Below are 20,107 nucleotides of genomic sequence, written 5' to 3'. Positions count from 1 at the left end.
TATATTTCATTGAAACTAAAAATATTCTTTTATCCAAAACAAAAAGAAGAATTGCTACACAAAGTGTAAAGTGAAAGGTTGAAAATCTAATTCAACTCATATGTAAATTTATGTAGGTGCATGCTTGGTTTGACTCAAAGTCCTAATTATTGAAAGAAGTACAAATAAAATATTACCATGCTATACAATGCCAAATAATATTAATAAAAAATAAAATAATTAGATAACACTATTTATTAATTAAATTCAGGACTTCTAAATACCTAAAATAACTCCTAAACCTACAATAAGCCAACATGTTCAGTAACGAATGAAACCTTGATGGTGCCACCCGCAATCTCAAGCTTTCCCTTCAAACTTTGAGCTGTCTTTGCATATTCAAGTTGAGCGAATTGGACAAACTCAAGTCCTTTGCAATGTTTCGTTTCAGAATTTGTAGATAATTGAACAAGTAGGCATTAGTTTTCAAGCCAACAAGTTGATCAACTAATTGAAGATTCTAAACAATTAACAGAAATACTAAGCAATTAAAAAATAAAAGTAGCAAAAGTATTAAAAAAATAACAGATAATAACAAAAATAACAGATAATAACAAAAATAACATATAGTTATAGAACAAAAAAAATTACAAAAAAATAAATGATAATCAAGATATCAGAACATTAAACCGAACATTTATACAAAAATTCCTTATGTCCGATCAAACATTCATCTAACACCTATAAACTACAACAAAACAATACAATAATAGAGATATTAGAAGTTTAAAATAATACATTAAACCTACCTTTACACAAAAAATCTTCAAAGCCCCACTGTACATTCGTCTACCACCTGTATTAAGTAGAAAATACAATAAATAGTAACTGATCAAAAACTACAACGAAATAAAACAGTAACATAATAAAGGGGCTCGTTATGATTTGTTCTATGTAAAAATTAAATCAAACTAATTTCAACTTGTAACTATATTAAGATCACTTCTATTTCAAAGTAATCTCCTCAATTTCTTGAATAAATTTTGCATCAAAACTTCACAAATATTATAAAAAAGTTGATGGTTAACATGGAATAATGGAACACTTTATAGAAGTTATGGCTGAATTCTTTTTCAAATGGACTTTATTGTTCCATCTTTGTGTATAACTCAAATATATAAAAAAAAATACAGCAAGGTAAGTACCAAAAATAAACAACAAAACCAACTCTTTTTAAAGAAAAAGTCAACAGAATATTTTTTGAAAAAACACACACAATAAAACACCTACAAAATTATTATCATAAATTTAGGAATTCAGCTATAAATAGAAAACCTTTTTTCAATTTATTCTTTTATATATTTATTATAATTAATATTCAATATAGGTGAAAAGACAATTTTTTCTATTGCGAAATCTTTTAATAAGGGGCAAAAAGTGCAAATCACTTTTTTAAGGGTTTTCACACTTCTAATATATATATATATATATATATATATGTAGTGATTGATCGATGAATGATGTAGTAAAAAACTAGTAGAATCTATTCAAACATATTGAATAACTTGATTTGAAATGATAGAAGTAATAATATACTATACATTGAAGTTATATTAATGTAAGCTAATCAAATTAATTGATAACTCATCAAAGTATTCATATGAAATACGTCGCATTATATTACGGGATAATATACTCGTGTATGTATGTGATGTAGATAGTACGTATTTAGAACTTGATATAGTCGATAGTGTGTATATGTGTGTATGTATAGATATATATATTGTATATATACATATTATGTAGTGAAGGTATAATGATATAAGATAAACTAATCGATAATTCATCTGAGTATATGTGAAATACATTGTATATTATTATGGGGTAGTAAGATCTTGTATGTGATGTATATAGTACGTATTCAAGAATTGATATATATATATATATATATATATATATATATATATGATGTAGTGATCGATCGATGAATGATGTAGTCAAAAAGTAGCAAAATCTATCCAAACATATTGAATACCTTGATTTGAAATGATAGAAATAATAATATACAGTACGTTGAAGTTATATTAATGTAAGCTAATCAAGTTAATCGATAACTCGTCAAAGTATGTATATGAAATGCATCGCATTATATTATGGGGTAATATACCCGTGTACGTATGTGACGTATATAGTACGTGTTGACACCCAATTTTGACCTCCCGATGCTCTCTTAGGCTGCTTTTTTTGTCAAAATTATTTAACCTTTAATATTAATATTTTTGCACATTATTTTGGTATCAAATAATTTTCGACAAGCCACATTCATGATTTAAGAAATGTACAAATTATTTTATTATTTTTCAGTATCATTTTTTACAATTTATTAATTCAAATACGACATTTTACATAATTTTATTAATATTTATTAAATTATTTTTTCACGCAAATGTGCACACTCATAATTTACAAATACATTGTCTATTATTATTATTATTATATTATTATTATTATTTTTATTTTTTTTATTATTATTATTGTTAAAATAGTGGCCATTTTGATTCAATTTCCTCTTTTTATATTAAATTTATAACCAACTTTTGATAAATTAATATCAATTTTAGCCATATTTTTCTTTTGTTCTTTTTTTTTCTTACACAGCCTAAACTTTAAACTCAAATTTTAATCTCAACCATTGATCAAAATTGATCTAATGGTTGAGATTAAACCAACCTTTTCTTGCCTTTTTAATAATAGAAACCCTAATCCCTCATTTTCTCAAAAAAATCATTCGACCCCTCTCTCTCTACCTTCTCTCTATCTCTTTTTCTTTCTCTATCCACGACTTTCACCGCTGACCACCACCACCCCACCAAGATGCATCTCCCTTCAATTATCCCTCCAATAGAAGCCGCTCATCACCGCCACCAGCGAAACAACTATAACCATCACCGGTCACTGCTGCAGCTCTAATCGCCAACCATCTCCCTTACCACTTGGATTCACCGGAGTTGACGACCGGTGAGTCCTAGTTGACCATGCCACACCTCAGCTGAGAGAAGGCCAGCGTCGGCAGCTACGGGAAACCCGTCACCAGATTGAGCCAGTAACAGTACGAGCGCCGCCAACCACCATTGCCAACACCCATCTCTCCTCCACTCTGATGATCCACTATCTCCAGCCAGCTAAACCCATCTCATAGCACCGCTGTTCCACTATGCATCCATGACTTTGCCATATTTTTCTCATCAGAGGTGATGGCCGGTGAGGTACCGATTAACAACCTCTTCAAAAATGTCTTCATCACAGGTTTATTCTATTTATTTTACAGGCATTAAACTTATATTTAGTGTTATTCTGCTTTTACTTCGGTGATTTCACACTGACCAATATTGACTGATGCTTTGATTTGTAAGCCATGAATTTAGTAATGCTTAATCTAGTCCTGGTTAGTCATCCTGTGAAATTATTGATCTTGGTTAAAGTGTTATTCTCTTTAACATTGACAAAAGTTGATTATTAAGTTTAAATTTCTATTCCCTTGAAGTCGTGACAAAATTGATTTTGGGTGTTTTTGGTAAAAATATTTGACCTTCTATTTGGGACTGATATTATGAGACTTATTTTTTGTCTAAGTTGAATTGGATAGTCAAGCCGCTAAGGAACGTTTTATGGCTAATTCCTTTTATTTTTTGATTGGCTTATTGATTTTGGTAAAATATTAATGCTGTCGATTCTCATATGACATCTATTTGCCTTTATAATGTCTTAAGGGATATTTTTTTAGCTTCTTATTTATGAGAGTTCGTATGAACATATATTTTACTTGACTAATTATGGTATATTGGTTGATATTGATTCTTCTTAATTTATTTTACCCGTCTAGTGTAATTTGGCTGATATTGACTTTTCTTAATTTAAACTAATTATAATATAATAAACAAGTAATGAAATTATCTCGAAAAGTAGATATTCCAACAAGGTGGAATACTTCTTTTGATATGTTAGCAGGTGCCATAGAACATTAAGACATTCTTACAGAAGCTTATAATGAATCTATTGTTGTTGGTGTTGATGATGTTGTTGATGATATTGTTATTGATGATGTTGTTATTGATAGTGATGGTGATAGTGATGAAAATAATTTGACTGATATAAATTGGATTTCTTATGAAGAGATAGTTAATTTCTTACAAAAGTTTCACAGTGCTGTTACACATTTAGTTTAGTTTGGTAACTTGTGAAGTGACTTAGTGACTTGAAAATATTTAGGTATAGGTACTTGACATATGAATTTTTCATTTTGAATTTAGGTTATTTTGGTAACTTGTGAAGTGACTTAGTGACTTGAAAATGTTTCGGTGTAGGTACTTGAAATATGAATTTTTTATTTTGAATTTAGTTTAGTTTGGTAACTTGTGAAGTGACTTAGTGACTTGAAAATGTTTAGGTGTAGGTACTTGAAATGTGACCTTTTTTCATTTTGAATTTAGTTTGTTAACTTGGGAAGTGACTTAGTGACTTGAAAATGTTTAGGTGTAGGTACTTGAAAAGTGAACTTTTCATTTTGAATTTATGTTAGTTTGGTACCTTGTGAATTGACTTAGTGACTTGAAAATATTTAGGTGTAGGTACTTGAAATATGAACTTTTCATTTTGAATTTAGTTTATTTTGATAATGTAACACCCCGAGAGTATACCTTGGGCGTCACACGGTGCTTACAGTCCCGAGGAACCACAAGTTAACCTATGAGTTGGTACCTGCTGTGAGCACTGAGTAAAACTGATAATGACATAACATATGCAAAATTTAATTGAGGAAAGTCATAAGGTTTTAAGTCATAAATCTGAAAAAAATATATAAGGCATAACTGATAATACTGAAAAAAATGTCTGACAATGAAAACTGAATCTGAGGAACTGACTAACTGTCTGAAATAGTCTGAAAAGCCTCTACTGACTGGCTGAGGAGCTGATGGAACAACAAACCCCCAACTAACTCTGACTGAATGGAAATGACTGAAACTAATAAAGTAATCTGAGCTAAGTAAATCATGTCCTCAAAATATGAGGACTCACCATTGCTACGGCTGATAGTCTGAAAAATCTATTAGTACTTTGAATGTACTGGTATGCTAAATGAGGTACGCTAATATGCATGGTTTCATGAACATGAATACTAACTATCTAAATATATATATATATATATATATATTTGAATTGATGTCCTTCATTAATTCCTCCTAAACTGCACTGCATTGATTCCTCCTAAATTGCATTGATTTATCCTAAAGATTTCATTTCAATTGGAATTTGGTTATTCACCATATACGAGGATCCCCGCTAAACATCCATAGATGAATGGTTAAAGCGCCCAACTCATAATTGGTGAATTCATATGTTCAATTCCCACTAGATGCACACCAATGGGACCTTCCAATAAGTCTATTGGAATTGGCTCTGTATCAATAGAATCGCATCATCCATACATAATGAATTGATGTGGTATATTCAGATCATAATATATGAACAGTAAGAATTAATATTCTTATTGAGACAATAACTCATAGGGAAGAAAATCGATTTATGGATGGAATCAAATATGTAGTATTTATAGACAAAAGTATTCGGTTATTGGCGAAAAATCAATATACTTCTAATGTCGAATCAGGATCAACTAGGACAGAAATAAAACATTAGGTCGAACTCTTCTTTGGTGTCAAGGTAATAGCTATGAATAGTCATTGACTTCCGGGAAAGAGTAGAAGAATGGGACCTATTATAGGACATACAATGCATTACAAACGTATGATCATTACGCTTCAACCAAATTATTCTATTCTACCTCTTAAAAAGAAAAGAACTTAAATAAAAATACTTAATTGCATGGCGATACATTTATACAAAATTTCTACCCCAAGCACACGCAATAGAACCGTAGACGGTCAAGTGAAATTCAATCCATGAAATAATTTGATCTATGGACAGCATCGTTGGGGTAAAGGTCGTAATGACAGAGGAATCATTACCGCAAGGCATAGAGGGGGAGGTCATAAGCATCTATACCGTAATATCAATTTTTGACGGAATGAAAAAGACATATATGGTAGAATCGTAACAATAGAATACAACCCTAATTGAAATGCATACATTTGTCTCATATACTATGGGGATGGTGAGAAGAGATATATTTTACATCCCAGAGGGGCTATAATTGGAGATACCATTGTTTCTGGTACAGAAGTTCCTATAAAAATGGAAAATGCCCTACCTTTGAGTGCGGTTTGAACTATTGATTTACGTAATTGGAAATAACCAATTAGGTTTACGACGAAACCTAGAAATCGATCACTGATCTAATTTGAGTACCTCTGCAGGATAGACCTCAATAGAAAACTGAAGAGTAATGGCAGCAAGTGATTGAGTTCAGTAGTTCCGTATATAAAATTATTAACTCTAGAGATTTAGTAATATGGAGAAGACAAAATTATTTCAAGCACCAACAGAACCGGAAGTGCCCCTTTTTTCAAAGAGAAGAGGACGGGTTATTCACATTTCATTTGATGGTCAGAGGCGAATTAAAACTTAAGCAATGGAAATTCTACAGATTTCCAGGGGGAAAATAGAGATGTCTCCTATGTTACCCATAATATGTGGAAATATCGACGTAATTTCATAGAGTCATTCGGTTTGAATACTACATGAAGAAGATAAGCCAGATGACGGAACGGGAAGACTCAGGATGTAGAAGATCATAACATGAGTAATTCAGTAGATTTGGATTCATATATATATCCACCCATGTGGTACTTCATTCTACAATATGTATAAGATCCATATATATAGATATCATCTACTACATCCAAAAAGTCGTATACTTTGGAAGAAGCTTGTATAATTTGGGAAGGGGTTTTGATTGATCAAAAGAAGAATCTATTTCAACCGATATGCCCTTAGGCACGGCCATACATAACATAGAAATAAAACTTAGAAAGGGTGGACAATTAGCTCGAGCAGTGGGTGTTGTAGCGAAACTGATTGCAAAAAGGGGAAATCGGCCACATTAAAATTACCTTCTAGGGAGATCCGTTTGATATCCAAAAACTTCTCAGCAACAGTCGGACAAGTGGCAAATATTAGGGTGAACCAGAAAAGTTTGGATAGAGTCGAATCTAAGCGTTGGCTAGGAAAACTTCTTGTAGTAAGAGGAGTAGTTATGAACCCTGTAGACCATCCCTATGGGGGTGGTGAAGGGAGAGCCCCAATTGATAGAAAAAAACCCACAACCCCTTGGGGTTATCCTGCACTTGGAAGAAGAAGTAGAAAAAGGAATAAATATAGTGATAATTTGATTCTTCATCGCCGTAGTAAATAGGAGCAAAAATCAAATTTAATTCTTTTTTTTTACAAAAACTCTGCAAAAAAATAGGAGTAAGCTTGTGACACGTTCACTAAAAAAAATTCATTTGTAGCCAATCATTTATTAAAAAAAGTTGATAAGCTTAACACAAAAGCAGAAAAAGAAATAATAGTAACTTGGTCCCGAGCATCTATCATTATACCTATAATAATCGGTCATACTATTGATATCCATAATGGAAAAGAGCATTTGCCTATTTATATAACGGATAGTATGGTAGGCCACAAATTGGGAGAATTTACACCCATATTAAATTTTAGAGGACATGCAAAAAGCGATAATAGATCTTGTCGTTAACGTTAATAGTAATGAAAAAATCTAGATGCTTATGATTCAGTAGTAGGAGGCAAACCTTATGCTAAAGAAGAAAAAAATGGAATTATATGTTTTAGTTCAACATATATCTATGTCTGCTGACAAAGCACGAAGAGTAATTGATCAAATCCGCGGACGTTCCTATGAGGAAACGCTTATGATACTAGAACTCATGCCCTATCGAGCATGTTATCCTATTTTGAAATTGATTTATTCTGCAGCAACAAATGCTAGTTACAATATGGGTTCCAGCGAAATCAATTTAGTCATTAGTAAAGCCGAAGTCAATGGAGATACTACGGTGAAGAAATTAAAACCTCGAGCTAAAGAAAATAGTTTTCTGATAAAAAGATCGACCTGTCATATAACTATTGTAATGAAAAATATATCTTTAGATGATGAATATGTCGAGATATATTCGTTAAAACACAAGATGAAAAAAAAACTCTACAGCTATGACGTATCATGATATGTATAATAGTGGGGGATTATGGGACAAAATATAAACCCACTTGGTTTCAGATTGGGTACAATCCAAGGTCATCATCCCCTTTGGTTTTCAAAATCAAAAAATTATTCTGAAGGTTTATAAGAAGATAAAAAAATCAGAGATTGTATCAAGAATTATGTACAAAAGAATACTGTGAATACTGGAAATGCATGAAATCTGTAAGTACTGAGGATGCATGAAATCTGTAAGTACTGAGGATGCATAAAATCTGTAAGTACTGAGGATGTATGACCAAGCATATAAAATATTCTGAATATAATCTGTAAATATTAAAATTCTAAAATCTGATAACTGAATCACTGATATCTGTATGCTATGGTCAAGCAACTAAAATTAAATTATTGAACTAATTACTGGACTGCGACTGTGGTTGGTATCATCTAATCGACATGCCCCAATCTGAGCTAATCGGGGTCCAACCTATAAGTCTAGTTGAAAGAGAGTTAGCACCATGCCACGGGTACTAACACTGGCTGTGTGGATCTACTATACTGATGTACTATCCCGAAGGACTAAGAGTGTCAAGCCTAAACTGATGGGTGACCACTGCAAGGTAGTCAAGCCTAATCTGATGGGTGACTCCTCATATCCTACACTGGCTATGTAGTTCTGGACTACAGGGACTACTATTAATGACTCTGCCTATCTGATGGGGAAGCCACCATCCCTGCACTCACTCGGTGCTATATCCTACTCCCAACTGAACTGACTCAGAATGCTAAACTATTCTAAGTTTAACTGTTTCTGATGATTGACTGAACTGATAATGCTCATAACATATTCTGAAACTATTCTGAAGATATTGAGACTTGGTAAACAACTAAGTTTTCGTGTATTCATAATCCCCATGACTCAATAGCAATAATAGTAAAATAGTACTTTAGCTTGGAGGACATAATATGAAAGCTTTTATCAAATATTCATTGTTTTAGGCATTTTATCAAACACTTGATATTCATAGTTTAAGCTAATCATGGGAATAGTATGTAACTTGGAGTAGTAGCATGACTTCGACATCAATAACACTTAATCATTATTTAAATCAGTGGATAACAACATTAGATTATGTGGGGTCTGATAAACAACAACAATTTCATGTAAACATGATATAGAATATCAATTCATAGGAGTTCATAGTTAAAATCACAATTTAAAATCATAATAACTTGTAGAGATCACAACTTTAAATTTAAAAGAGGATACTTGAACTCCATGGGTGGAAGGAACCTATGGATGAACGCTTAACATACGTGGGTTGATGAATTCATGAGAGTTGATGGTGAATTTCTTGAGATTTGATCTTGAATTTTGAAGGCTAGGGTTTATTTTTTTGAGAGACAGTGATTTCAATTTGGAGAAAATTGTTAAAAGTGATGTAAAAATGGTATTTAGGGACTTAAATCCGGTGTTTGGACTAAATAAGGTGAAGAAAAAAAGACGTAAAAGCCCTTGGGAAAATTAAAACTTGGAACTCAAAATTGGAAATCTCGATTTTGACACCCGTCACGGCGTGGTACAATTGCATCAGGCCACTAAAAAACTGACAATTCCCATTTTTCCCAGCAACACGACGCAGTGCTATCGCGTTGCGCCACTAGAAAATGGCAATTCCAAACTGGTACTTTGGCGCGACGCGGTGGCAATCGCGGTGACACACTGAAAAAAGACAATCACGAGATAGCCCCTAGCGCGATGTAGTGCCAATCACGATGACACATTGGAAAAGGACGAACGTCATTTTTGGGGTCACCGTGGCACGGTGCTACTCATATTGAGCTATTGCTTTCACTAAAATTGCTATAACTTCTCACCCGAGTATCGAATTTGAGCAAAATTGGTATTCTTGGAAAGCTAATTCAATTTTCCACTAACTTAGTGAGTCGTGAGATGGAAAATTCTTAGTAGAGTAAAAGATATGCTCGTTTGAAGTTGACTAAGACAACATTCTTATTGAAAATTTCAATCGGTAAGGATTATTTTGATTCATCTAATAGCCGGGAGTTATTTGGGGCCTTAATATACCTCAAACTAACTCATAAAACTATCAAAGAACAATAATGTACTACGCATGATCTTGAAACATGACTCTAGCATTGATTTGGATATTTGGGGTATTACAATATCTCCCTCTTGGGAACATTCGTCCTCGAATAAGACTGGTTAAGCTGAAAACACTGAGGAACTGAGATTACATATTGAATATACGTGATAAAAATGTGAGTACATGACTAAGTATGAAACATGATTCATGACTGAACTGGTTCTGCGAATGCATGACTGATAGGAGAATGATATGCAGCTAAAAATGAGCATGGAAAAGAGTAATTCTATAAAGGTTATTACCTTAAGATGAGTCTGAGCTTATGGAGAAAAGATGAGGGTACTTGGTCCACATGTATTCTTCAGCTTCCCAAGTGGCTCCCACAACAGACTGATTTCGCCAAAGAACTTTGACTAGGGGAACTTCTTTGTTCCTTAGTCTACGAACTTGTCGATCAAGAATTTTGACTAGAATTTCCTCATGGAAAAGACTATTTTGAACATCTACACTTTCTAAGAGAACAACAACAGCTAGTCACCAATACACTTCTTCAACAAAGAGATATGGAAAACTGGGTGCACTAATGCTAATCTGCAGGAAACTCAAGCTCATAAGCCACCTTTCCAAAATAACTCATAATTCTTAAAGGGCCAACATATCGGGGACTAAGATTCCCCTTGTTACCAAACCTCTTTACTCCCTTCATGGGAGATATCTTCAGATATACGTAATCAACAACCTCAAACTCAAGATCTTTCCTTCTCACATCTACATACGATTTCTGTCGGCTCTAGGCTTCCTTACCCTAATTACCTAAACTTTCTCTAAAGCATCAAACACCAAGTCAAAACTTACTACCACGGTTTCTCCTACTTCAAACCAACCAATTGTAGATGTACATCTCCTTCCATGTAGAGCCTCAAATGGAGCCATCTGAATACTGAAATGATAGCTGTTATTATACGAAAGTTTTATCAAAGGCAAGCGATCATCGTAACCACCCTTAAAGTCGACTACCCATACTTTCAACATATACTCATGGGTCTGAATGGTCCTTTATGCTTGACCATCTGCCTGAGGGTGAAAGGATGTATTGAGGTGAACTTGGGTACTAAGACCCTTTTGAAATGCTTTCCAAAAGTGAGAGGTAAACTGAGTACCCATGTCTTAAATAATAGATAATGGAACACCTTTCAACCTGACCAACTTTTTGAGATAGAGTTTCGCATAGTCCTCGGTTGAATAAGAAGTATGGACTAGCAAGAAATGATCTAATTTGGTCATTCTATCCACAATGACCCAAATCAAATCATGCTGATGACGAGTACGAGGCAAACCTGTCACAAAATCTATGCTCACTTTCTCCTACTTCGAAATGGGAATACTGAATTCCTACATAAACCCACTAGGGTTTTGATGCTCAATCTTAACCTGCTGGCATGTGTAGAACTTAGCCACAAACTCTATAATATATCTCTTCATCCCACTCTACTAATAGATTTTCCACAGATCGCGATACATTTTCATGACCCCTGGATGAATCAAGTAACGCGCACCATGGGCTTCTGCAAGAATTCGCTGTCTCAACTCACCAAAATACACTATCTCCCCCTTAGGAGAAAACCTCTACTTTTTGATCTCTGACTGAATCCTTCAGCTTCACTAGACTAGGATCCCTATCTTGCTTTTCTTTCACTTCAGCAACCAATAGAGATTCTAAACTATTCTGAACCCACACTTTATCCTCAGCTGAATCAACTAAATGAACACCTAATCTGGCAAGCTGATGAACTTCATAAACTAACTTCTTCTTATCATCCTTAACATGGGTAACACTACCCATAAATAATCTACTTAGGGCATCTGCCACTACATTGGCCTTGCCCAGGTGGAATAAAACACTTGGTTCATAATCTTTCAATAATTCTAACCGCCTCCTCTGGTGCAGATTCAAATCCTTATGCAAAAATACATACTATAAGCTTTTATGATCTGTGAACATATCAACATGCACCCCATACAAATAGTGCCTTCAAATCTTTAAGGCAAACGCAACCGCTGCTAACTCAAGATCATGGGTAGGGTAATTCTTTTCATCGGGCTTAAGCTGTCTAGAGTCATAGGCTACAACCATACCCCTCTGCATCAAAACACATCCCAACCCAACTTTTGAAGCATCACAGTACACAACAAACCCATCTAAATCATCTGGCAAGGTCAAAACTGGGGCTGTAGTGAGTCGAGTTTTCAACTCCTGAAAACTCTTCTCACAAAATTCTGACCACTGAAACTTAACTTTCTTCTGAGTCAATCTGGACATGGGGGATGCAATAGATGAAAATCCTTTAATAAACCATCGGTAATAGCCAATCAAACCTAAGAAATTCCTGATATCTGATGGAGAGATGAGTATGGGCTAGTTTTTTACTACCTCAGTATTTTGAGGATTAAAGCTAATAATATGGCTAAGAAAAGCTACTGATCTTAGCCAAAACTCACACTTACTAAACTTAGCGAACAACTGATGCACTCTAAGAGTCTGCAATACTATTTTAAGGTGGTTTGCATGATTATTTTCATTACGGGAGTAGACAAGAATGTCATTAATAAGGACTATGATGAACATGTCCAAGTACTTCTTGAATACTCGGTTATTCAAGTCTATGAAAGCTGCTGGGCATTCGTGAGACCAAATTACATGACTAGAAACTCAAAGTAACCATACCGAGTTCTGAAAGCTATTTTTAGAATGTCACATTCTCTGAATTTGAGAAGATGATAGACAAATCTGAGGTCTATCTTAGAAAAATAACTGTCACCCTGAAGTTGGTCGAACAAGTCTCTAAGTTTGGGAAGTGGATACTTATTTTCTATTGTGACTTTGTTCAACTGACGATAGTCGATACACATTCTAAGAGAACCATTTTTCTTATGCACGAATAAGACTGGTACGCCTCACGGGAAAATGTTGTGCTTGATGAATCCCTTATCTAGGAGATCTTTCAACTGTTCTTTCAAATCTTTGAGTTAGACTGGAGCTATTTTGTATAGAAAAATAGAGATAGACTGAGTATTTGGAAGAAGGTCTATTTTAGAATTAATTTTCCTCTCGAGAAGAACTCTGGTAAGATCTTTACATCTGGAAATTCCCTCACTACTAAAACTGACTCAAGATTAGGAGTCTCAAAATTAGAGTCTTTGACTCGGACAACATGATAAATACACCCCTTGGTTATCATTTTCCTCGCCCTAAGATACGAAACAAGCTGACCCCTAAGAGCTGTAGTACTACTCTTTCATTCAAGGACTGGTTCATTTGGAAACTAAAAATGAACTTTTTTGTTTCTACAATTAACTGAAGCATTGCATGAGTGAAGCCAACCCATGCCGATAATGACGTTAACATCCGTCATCTATAACTCTACAAGATCTACTGAAGTGACTTTCTGAGATATTGTGACTGGAAAGTTATTGTATACCTGCCTGACTATAATAGAAACACCTACTGGTGTAAACACTGAAAAAGGCTTTACTATGATTTTAGGACTGACTCCGAAGTTGATAGCTATATAAGGGGTTACAAAAGAAAGAGAAGCTCTAGGGTCTAATAAAGCATAAACATGTAAATAATAGATCTGTAGCGTACTAGTAACTACATCAGGAGAATTTTCCTGATGCTGTTGGGACTGAAAGGCATACAATCTATTTGGACGCTGACCACTGGTAGCACTAGAAGTGGAATCCTGCTGAGTCGGGCGATCGACTGGAACTGATGACTGATGGGAATGACCCTGTTGGCGCAAACCCCTACCTTTCTGAAAAGCTATCGGACACTCCCGAATCTGATGGCCTGACTTTCCATACCTAAAGAATATGTCACTGCCAGCTCTACACTTACCCTGATGGTTTTTACCATAATTTTGGCAAAAAGGATTTGTATGAGCACTGTTCACACTCATGTTTCCCTGCCTCAAGTTAATAAACTCTAAATCCTTGGCTTTCCTCAACTCAATCAGGAAGAATCTATCTAAGAAAGCTGTAGCAAACTCTTTCTATTCTATAGGGCCTGCATCTGCATGTTTATCTACCTTTCACTACTTAAACCATGTATGAGCCACATCTTGTAACTGATAGGTATCTAACTCAACACTCTTACTGGCAGTTACCCTCATAATATCTATTACCTTCTGCACCATGTCTAAGAACTCCTGCGGATCCTCTTCAGATTTGGATCCCAAAAATAGATGAGGATTCATTCGGGTGAAGTCCCAAATCCTAGCTGCGGTAGTATTAGCCACTGAGTTAGATGGAATATTGGTTGGCTGAGCATTCTAAGACGCTACTAAATGGGCTAGAGTAGTGAATGCAGCCCTGAACTCTGTATAAGAAACATGCTCATTTAGGGGATCTTCCTGAACGGGAGAAGGTACTAGCTGGTTTACATTTCTTCTTTTGTTTATCTTTTTGGGAGGCATGTTCTGTAAATGAAAGGAAGAATAGATTAGATAGAGAGTTTAACATGAGCTCATGCTCAGTCGCACGACATAAATACTGAAAGAAGGGAAACTTTTCCTAAACACCTTGTAGCCTTTTGCCCATAAGTGTGGCACGCTTCACAACTATACACAAGATTCTACTTAACACGACTTTTAGACTTCCTAGGACACTTTAAAACCTTAGGCTCTGATATTAAGTTTTTAACGCCCCAAGAGTACACCCTGGGTGTCACACGGTGCTTACAATCTCGAGGAACCATAAGCTAACCCATGAACTCGTACCTGCTGTGAGCACTGAGTAAAACTGATAATGACATAATACATGCAAAATTTAACTAAGGAATGCCATAAGGTTTTAAGTCATAAATCTGATAAAAATCTATAAGGCATAACTGATACTACTGAAAAAGATATTTGATAATGATAACTGAAATCTGAGAAACTGACTAACTGTCTAAAATAGTTTGAAAAGCCTCTACTGACTGACTGAGGAGCTGATGGGACAAACCCCCAACTAACTCCGATTGAATGGAAATGACTGAAACTGATAAAGTTATCTGAGCTAAATAAATCATGTCCTTAAAATATGAGGACTCACCACTGCTACGACTGATAATAAAATCTATGCGCGATCCGGGAACTGAGCATCCGAACCTATGATATGATACATCATAGCACAAGAAAATAGTATGCAATCAGTACTTTGAATGTATTGGTATACTAAATGGGGTAGGCTGATATGCATGGTTTCATGAACATGAATACTAACTGTCTAAATATATATATATCTATATCTATCTATCTATCTATATATATATATAACATGAAGTACTAAATAGAGTGCATAAAATCTGTAGATATCGAGGATACGTGAAATCAGTAAGTACTGAGAATGCATAAAATCTATAAGTACTGAGGATGTATGAAATCTGTAAGTACTGAGGATGCATGACCAAGCATATAAAATATTTTTAATATAATTTGTAAATATTAAAATTATGAAATCTGATAACTGAATCAGTGATATCTGTATGCTATGGTCAAGCAACTAAAATTGAATTACTGAACTGATTACTAAACTGAGATAGTGGGAGGTATTATCTAACCGACATGCCCCAATCTGAGCTAATCGGGGTCTAACCTATAACCCTAGTTGGAAGGGTGTTAGTACCATGCCACGGGTACTAACACTGGCTGTGTGGATCTACTATACTGATGTACTATCCCGAAGGACTAAGGGTGTCAAGCCTAAACTGACGGGTGACTCCTGCAAGGTAGTCAAGCCTAATCTAACGGGTGACTCCTCATTTCCTACACTGGCTATGTAGTTCTGGAGTACAGGGACTGCTACTAACGACTCTGCCTATCTGAAGGGGAAGCCTCCATCTCTGCACTCGCTCGGTGCTAAATCTTACTCCCAACTGAACTGACTCAGAATTTTGAACTGTTCTAAATTTAACTGATTCTGATGACTGACTGAACGGATAATGCGCATAACATATTCTGAAACTATTTTAAAGATATTGAGACTAGGTAAACAACTAAGTTTTCAGGTATTCATAACCCCCAGGACTTAATAGCAATAATAGTAAAATAGTACTTAAGCTTGGAGGACATAACATGAAAGCTTTTATCAAATATTCATTCTTATAGTCATTTTATCAAACACTTGATATTCATAGTGTAAGCTAATCCTGCAATAGCATGATTTTGACATCAATAACACTTAGTCATGATTTAAATCAGTGGATAACAACGTTAGAACATGTGGGGTCTGATAAACAACAACAATTTCATGTAAACATGGTATAGAATTTCAATCCATGGGAGTTCATGGTTAAAATCATAATTTAAAATTATAATAACTTGTAGAGATCACATCTTTAAATTTAAAAGAGGAATCTTGGACTCCATGGGTGGAAGGAACCTATGGATGAACACTTAACATATCTGGGTTGATGAATTCATGAGAGTTGATGGTGAATTTCTTGAGATTTGATCTTGAATTTTGAAGGCTAGGGTTTATTTTTTTGAGAGAGAGTGATTTCAATTTGGGAAAAATTATTAAAAGTGATGTAAAAGTGGTATTTAGGGACTTAAATCCCATGTTTGGACTGAATAAGGTGAAGGAAAAAGACTTAAAAACCCTTGAAAAAATTAAAACTTGAAACTGAAAATCCCAATTTTGACACTCGGAGCGACGCATTACAATTGCGTTGGGCTACTGGAAAACTAAAAATTCTCATTTTGCCCAGCAGCGCGATGCGGTGCTATCACATTACGCCACTGAAAAATGACAATCCCGAACTGGCACTTTGGCGCGACGCAGTGGCTATCGCGGTGACACACTGGAAAAGGACAATCGCAAAATGACCCCTTGGCATGACATGCTGGCAATCGCGATGACTCATTGGAAAAGGACGAACGCCATTTTTGGGGTCACTGCAACGCGGTGCTGCTCGTATTGAGCTACTTCTTTCACTAAAAGTGTCAAAATTTTTCACTCGAGTTTCGAATTTGGGCAAAATTGGTATCGTTAGAAAGATAATTCAATTTCCAACAACTTGGTGGGTCGTGAGCTGAAAAATTCTGAGTAGGGTAAAATATATGCACGTTTGAAGTTGACTAAGACAACATTCTTATCGAAAATTTCAATCGGTAAGGATTATTTTGATTTATCTAATTTTTGGGAGTTATGTGGGGCCTTAATATACCTCAAACTAACTCATAAAACTATCAAAGAATAATAATGTACTAGGCATGAGCTTGAAACATGACTCTAGCATTGGTTTGGATTTTTGAGGTATTACAGGTAACTTGTGAAGTGACTCAGTGACTTGAAAATGTTTAGGTGTAGGTACTTGAAATGTGAAATTTTTATTTTGAATTTAGTTTAGTTTGGTAACTTGTGAAGTGACTTGAAAATATTTAGGTGTTGGTACTTGAATTATGAATTAGTGACTTTTGCTTTGAATTTAGGTATTTAAAATGTGAACTTGTGTTTTGATTTTAGTAAAGTGTGGTCACTTAGAGAAGTGAATTAGTGACTTGAAAATGTTTAAGTGTAGGTACTTGAAATGTGAACTTTTCATTTTGAATTAAGTTTAGTTTGGTAACTTGTGAAGTGAATTAGTGACTTGAAAGTGTTTTAAGTGTAGGTACTTGAAATGTGAACTTTTGTGACTTGAACTAATTACTTGAATGTGATTGATTATGTAGATGGAACCTGATTATAACTGGATATATCCACGAAATAATGATAATAGAATGGGTGAGACTGAGAATGAGGATGCGGATGATGAGTTGTAGTTTTTAGTCTTTTGTATGTTTTGTAGTTTGGATTTGAAACCTTGATAAATTTTGTAAGTAATTTAATTTTTAATGTTTGTCTTCTTATTGTGGTTGATTTTATATTAAATGTTGTTTGGTGGGTCGTATTGTATAACAGGTTTGATGGAATGTAGCATAGCTATATGCTGTTATTTTAAAAAAAATTTACCAGAAAAACCGACCACATGTGGTAGTTTTTATGAAAAATTTTACAAAAATCGACCACTTGTGTTCGGTTTTTAAAAAACATTTTCAGAAAATCGACCACATGTGGTCGATTTTTTTTTTCCAGAAAACCTACCACATGTTGTTGGTTTACTATAATTAATTAAAAATTAATTTGTTAAATAAAAAACCAACCACTTTTTCTTATAGATTAATTAATTTTAATAAAACCGACCACTAGTGGTCGCTTTTTTAATAAATAAATTAATTAATTTTAATAAAACCGACCACATGTGGTCGGTTTTGTATTTAAATTAATTAATTTTAATAAAATCAACCACATTTAATTTTTTTTTTTATAAATTAATTAATTATTTTAAATACAAAACCAACCACTTGCGGTCAGTTTCTTTTGAATTTTTTTTATAAATATTTTATTTTTAAAAAATAATATTAAATTTTAAATATATATATATATATATATATATTTTATTTTAAAAAAATTGACCACACGTTATCGGTTTTAAAAAAGCTACCACGCTTTTTCCGACCACACATTTTGGTCAATTTTTTGGTTGCAAATGCAGAAAAATTGATCTCATGTGGTCGATTTTTCTATTTTTTTAGTAGAGGTATTCCGTTGTATCATAAGAGGATCATTCGATAATTGAAAAGAATTACTACTATATTTCTTATCCCTGCCCAGCTAGCAAAAGAATTAAAGGCCTAATTCCATTTGTTAATTAACATGATGCTGTCAAATCATTGACAACAAAGTAGTCACGAACTTATGATTTAGCAACACCCATAACTAGGGGCAAGATACAAACTTTAGAGCGTCAAGTCATACACAAATCGAAATGAATTCACTATCTGAAGAAAGAAAATTGTTTCCGCAGGATCGAAGAAGACGTGTAAGACATTGAGGGGCCGAGACTTCTTTATTGTAAGGTGTATAGAAGCCCAATTTTAAACTTTTTTATTGTGTCTTAGGGGCATGTTCACAAAGGTAAAGACCCTCAATGATGTCATTTAATTGGTTGGTGGCAAAAAAACACTTCTAGACTATCTCATGAGTCACTAATTAATGAGTTAAACTGCTCACCAGCCGATCGAATTAGTACATCCTTAATCATTATTCATAACCCTGGGTTCAAGCCCTATCAAATATAAGTTGAGAGTAGGACTGTGCAAAAACCGAACCGACCGGTAAACCGAATCGATAAAAATGTTATTGGGTTATTGGTATTGGGTTATCGGGTTAACAATTTTTATTGGTTTTATAAAAAAATTTATTGAGTAAACGGTTCGGTATCGGTTTTAGCTTACTGAGTTATCGGTTAAACCGATAACCCAATAAGGATACACTAAGTTATTGTTTTATCCCTATTTATGTTATATATTTAAATCTCTCGCTCTCTTTCTCTCTCTCTCTCTCTATATACATATATATATGTGTGTGTGTGTGTGTGTGTGTGTGTATGTATATATAGATTATATGCACTACTAATTCATAATTCGGTGATTCACAAAGTATTAACCTATTCAGGGCAACAAAGGCACAATATAAAGTTTGGCTATTATCATAATAAAAAGCTTGAAGCATTTATAGCTTCCAACAATTAGGATTCAATTTTTTTCCTAACTAACATTCAGTTCAAATTTGAAGATTCTTATAAACTAAAATGCATTACGTAGGTTTTGGTGGTAATTAAGATTTCATTTTTTATGTTAGTTGTTACTATTTCTATTTTATAAGTATTTTCTTATTGGTTAAATCGAAAACCGAATCGTTAAGGACTAAAAATCGATAAACCAAAACCGATAAGAAAATATCTTATTGGTTGGTTATT

General features: G+C 34.1%; 1 pseudogene; it reads right to left on the bottom strand.

Moving 5' to 3' along the window:
- Window positions 1-352: 352 nt before the first annotated feature.
- LOC107849255 overlaps window positions 353-20,107 on the bottom strand; it is a 33,824-nt pseudogene continuing 14,069 nt past the window's right edge.

The sequence above is a fragment of the Capsicum annuum genome, chromosome 12 (assembly GCF_002878395.1).
Source record: "Capsicum annuum cultivar UCD-10X-F1 chromosome 12, UCD10Xv1.1, whole genome shotgun sequence".
Taxonomy (NCBI): Eukaryota; Viridiplantae; Streptophyta; class Magnoliopsida; order Solanales; family Solanaceae; genus Capsicum; species Capsicum annuum.
The sequence above is the reverse complement of the archived record's forward strand: the minus strand, read 5'-3'. Positions and strand labels throughout refer to the sequence as shown.